The sequence below is a fragment of the Crocodylus porosus genome, unplaced genomic scaffold (genome assembly GCF_001723895.1).
Source record: "Crocodylus porosus isolate Cpor-Errol unplaced genomic scaffold, CroPor_comp1, whole genome shotgun sequence".
Classification (NCBI taxonomy): domain Eukaryota; kingdom Metazoa; phylum Chordata; order Crocodylia; family Crocodylidae; genus Crocodylus; species Crocodylus porosus.
Genome location: NW_017728907.1, coordinates 60,927,692 through 60,932,752, shown reverse-complemented (window position 1 = coordinate 60,932,752; position 5,061 = coordinate 60,927,692). Strand labels below are relative to the sequence as shown.

Sequence of the window (5,061 nt, the reverse complement as noted above, 5' to 3'; positions counted from 1 at the left end):
CGCTTGGCCGGGCCCTGCCCTGCTGCAGGGGGGATGGGGGGACCTGGGGCAGGGGGTGCTCCTGTTAAATGTGTGTGTTTGAACATTTCTGTGTATTTTTCAGGAAGGGGCCTCTGGGGCTTCTTGTTGCCAGAAAAGTGACTCGGTACGTGCCAGCATACCATGGCTGCTGAATGATTAATAGGGTGTTTTAGAGATTTATTTATTGAATTATTCATATGTTTGGTGCGCTGACAACAGCAGGGAGAATTCAGGGTGAGCTAGAAGGCTTACGGCAGACCTTTCCGCTCCCCCACGCCCCCGGTAGCGGGCTCTACTACTCCTCTCATGTCAGGCGAGTGGTGGAGGAAGGAGTGGAGAAGAGCGTTGGTAATGGCTGAAGAAGATTTTATAAAGCGTGCTGCCACTGATGCCTTTGTGCAAGATTTCCAGGTTTTGGAATGTCACTGGCTCCTACCTCGCAACCGAACGAAGATGCAAAGCTTTTCAATTGATTAAAGAGGAAATTTTAAAAGCCCTACCCAAAAAATACAGATTTGATCACTGTGGAGGCAGGCTGGCATCTTTCACTGGGAGGTGCCATAACTGGTACATAAGACAGGACCTCATCCTGCAGAATTAAAAATCTAGTGTTAACAATATTTCCTTAGCTACTTTAAGCCAATTATAGTCCAATAACTTCAATTTTCTGCTCTTATATTCACAACATTGTTATTAAAATGTTTCCATCCAAGACGGTTTTTAATTTTTACTAGCTTTGCATGTGATACATCCTTTCAAACTCATCATAAAAGCGGGCTTATACAAACCAGAGCTATCACTCAGCCGGGGGGGAGGGGAGGAGGGAAGAGAAAGCTGCACTTTGGTGAACAGCAGAGAAATAACTCAGTTTTAGGGCATCATCACATAAAGGTTGGTTAATTCAGAATGATTAAGAGGCTTGTTAAATTTCTAACCCCAAAAGGGCAGGGGCTTGGAAACAGAGTTGAAACCCAAACAAAACCAGGAGTGAACAGAATCTTTTTCAGAAGCAAAATCGGATAATAAGAACTGGAACATGGCCGAACAAAAATACCAACCCAAACCAGAATAATTAAATTCATACCAAGAAATACTTACAATAATAATAGTGAAACCAGTCATCTGTTTCGTTACACTTGCAATTTTTCCACTGCCTTTTTCTTCAGCAAGAGCTTTTTATTTTAAGCTGGATTTCAACAATAGTAATAGCAATATGCAAATATTTAAATAGGCACATAAAAATATATTTACAGATCCTCTCCTGGGAAAAAGCCTGGTGTAACTCCATTGTGAAGTCAAGGCATTTGAATTACCCCGTCTGATGTTTAGACAGACAAACAGCATAGTAGCAGGAGTACAGGTCAGATCCTAGAAGTCCTTCTCATGCACATTGTCCCTCTGAATAATATAATAGCTGCCTAAAGCTGAGTTTTTGCCTTGTAGATGTGACATCTAGTTAATTAGAGCTAGCTGACTGGAGATAGGGCCTGTACAAATTCTGTACAAATACAGGTAGTTAAAGCTATGAAGGAGTTACAGGTTCACTTCAGTATTGACTGGTTTTTTTTATTCTAAAAGCAAAAAAACCCAAAAACCCTTGATTGTCAGCTTAAATACAGAAATATCAAATTTCCAGTAACCTGGGTTTCTGGTTTTTCAGAGGAAATGATTAGTTGTGAAATCATGGTGCAATTTAGATTAGCTGGACTGTAATACCACTTTAATTATTCTCCCCCCTTCAACACTAGTACTGTAGGCATGCTTTTCATTCAAGTCAGTGAAATTTTGCCATTGGAATCAATAGAAATCTTATCCTCTATTACCGTTCTCAAGACATTTCCAGTTAGCTCTTGCCTTTATTCTAATTATTATTTCTTCCTTTATTTTCATTATAGAATCAAATGCAAACGTAACAAATGGAGGCACCAAAAGCAGATAAAGAGGGTTTTAGTGACAAGAGATATGGAGGATTAGTCTGCAAAATCACTCACCATTTTACAGTATAGCAGCATGCTGTTGGAAACTCTCTGATTCCTAGGCTAAACACTACAAATGCAGCATCCATTATACATGATTTTAAATAAAATTGTTTTCTTTAGGTCGTTCCTATGACAATAACCAGCAAAATGCCACCTAAAAAAAAATGTCAAAAGATACATTCTTGGTACAGGTTTCTTTTTCATATTTTGAAACACACAAACCACTTGTAAAACTAAAACTTCAGCACGCTTGCAGGTTTCATTAAGGTTACATTTTTCAGACAACTGTGTGTAATTCTATGTATGCTGTTAGATTTGTAGACAGTGGGCAGTACCTCAAAAGATTTTGGGATACATATACCCATGCCCCCGGCCCCATTTGTGTGTTAGCATCTTGAATAGTATTGCATGATCTATCGATCATTCACTTGTTTATGTAACGTGTTTGTAATTTGTTTTAAACTGCACAGATATATTTTTTAAGATGATTGGTTTCAGATATTTCAACTTTGTCTCTTTGTTGCCCTCTTGTGTTAAAAATATGTAAGACATCACTTTGTATTTAGACCCAGCCAAATTAGATACATATTAGGGGGGTTTTTTAAGTACTGTAATTATCTTCTCAGGAAATGTGTGACATGAGTTAAGTTCATTATTTATTATGTTAAAAAACACAACCATGAAGTTCCTGCTGTGTCCTGTTAAAACATTTAAGTGCAGCCTCCACCAGTGAAGTCCATCACAATCTTAAGTGGAACATACGTTTGTAAAATCTACGTATTGGTGTTTTCATATTGTGAAACATGGTGAGACCTTGGTATCTATACGTTTATCAATCCACAACTGAATCTATAAATGAAATGCTTTTATTCCAATGGAAAATATTTTTTTCAGAAATCCTCAAATATATACTAAAGGAAATATTTTGATCAACTTCTATTATTTCTTTAAACAAGCTTGCAATGTAATTCTTGAATTCACCATTTCATATTTAGACTGATCCTTCCCCCAGATTATAAAACCATCAAAAACCAAGAATTAGTAGGCCTGTAAAGTACACCCTCTCTTCCAGTTCCAAATTTACTTGCTAATCTAATCTTAAAATATGATCCTGCTCCAGTTGAAATCAATAGCAAAACAACAGGATTAGGACAGGCCTCAAAGATCCTAACTCTTTTAACATGATGGATTTTTATTAAGATCATCTGTATACGTTAGGAGGATGGAAGCCTTGGATGTTTCTGTACATTTTACAGGTAGGAGCCTTGTCCTCTTATTTTCTTGTAAAGTTTCTAACATTTCCAATGCAATGTGGAACTTTATAATAAACACTCTTAGTTTCAAAGACTTCTAGTCACATCATTAACTAAGGTTAGTTAACGGGGCCAGGTTCACTATAGTTGCATTAACTTAAGTACAGCAATACTGTGTGTACCAAACAAATTGGTCCATGGAATCTACACAGATAAACAAGATTTTATTTTGAAGGTTATTTTCAGTTACAATAGATGAAAGATTAAAAAAAAAACCATTCCGTCACCATGATGTTATCTGTGGAATGAGTAAGTTACCATTTCCCTATTAAATGCAGCATCTATTGATTTGTCTTTTTTTCAGAATAGTTTTGTTAGTAAGAGACTTTATTTTTTAAAAACTTGTTAAACTGCACTGAAGAAATTCCAACATATTTAGCTGTACTGCCAGCAATTAACCAGATCATATGCACTGGATACATAACTGTACTGCAACTTTGCAACGGCAGTTTTCTTTCTCACTTGTTTTTATTGAGTGTATGTAAATTCATTAGCCACGTCATCTAAGAGCGAACACAATGACTGACAGGCTGCCCTGGCTCAGTTATCACAGTGCTGATGCTGTCTATTCTAAAGGTACAGTACTGTGATAACTGAAGGATGGCAGCCATCTTAGCTTCACAAGGACTCGGCCAACTGAGACCAAAGAAGCTTCTATGATTTCTGGATACCCGACATGCTTTATTTATGCAGGTAAACTGTAACCAGCTGCTGGAGTACAAAAGGTACTCATCTGAAGTGTGTCTCAACTCGAAGGAAAAAATGAATGGCTAACAAAAGACTTCTTGGTTTTACTAGAATAAAAAAAGTCAAGTCTTTTTCTAGTTATGAGTTTGTCTGCTAATTGACTGATCTTTTCTATATGGAAGTGCTTTCTGAATCACTAGGCTTTGAAGTAGATACCACTGAAGTTTGAGGGATCATTAATAAACAAAAGTAGATAGGGGCCACAACCTGGTATGAAACTTGTTATTATAAGAATTGACAACAGATGTATAGCCAAGTAAGGAACCACCTCTTTGCGTAGGTAGGCTCTTAGTTGAAACTGCCAACTCGTCCCTAATCCAGCTTCTTGGTGGCTGTGAAAGGAAGGTTAGAAAGACCACAGGCATCTTAAGAAACAGAAGGCACTCAGGCGCTCTGGTGAAGAGGTGCCTGAATGGATCAATCGATTAATAGGGTGTGAATAAGTGCTTCCTGGAAACCATAGTTAATTTGGACTTCCCTCTTCCATGGCCATATAATCCCTCCTATTAAATATGTTAGTCACTGGGGCTAATGTCAGCAGTAAACACTTCACAGATTTTAATAACAATTCTTCCTCAACAGAAACTGGAATACCTAAGTGGTGGAACAGGATCCTTGTTTTGCACATTGGAAATCAGACCACACAGAGACAGTAGCACAGTGTTGGCCACCAAGCAAGTTGCAGAGCTAGGGTTATTTCTCAGAAGGTCAGTCAGTTCATGCTTGCAATTCTGAGATTCAGTGGGCACGTCTACATGTGCATCAATTGCACCACGGTATTGCATAATGGTGCGTTAAGCTACTACCTTTTCTTAGTACATTATTATTATTATTATTATACAGGTAGTAACTTAATGAGCTGTAATTGGCACTACTGCACAATAGTGCACTGGCCCATGTCTTTTACATGATGCTAATGCACGGTAGATTTCATAGACATTAGGGCTGGAAGGGACCTCCTGAGATCATCGAGTCCAGCCCCCTGCCCAAAGAGCAGGAAG

General features: G+C 38.1%; 1 long non-coding RNA gene across 1 annotated transcript in view; it reads left to right on the top strand.

Annotated features, from left to right (window-relative positions):
• Window positions 1-529, top strand: part of LOC109307561 — a 1,810-nt gene extending 1,281 nt beyond the window's left edge. Inside the window, exon 2 of the long non-coding RNA XR_002100298.1 lies at window positions 104-529. This is a non-coding gene — a long non-coding RNA (uncharacterized LOC109307561). The remainder of the gene's footprint in view (window positions 1-103) is intronic.
• The last annotated feature ends 4,532 nt before the right edge of the window (window positions 530-5,061 follow it).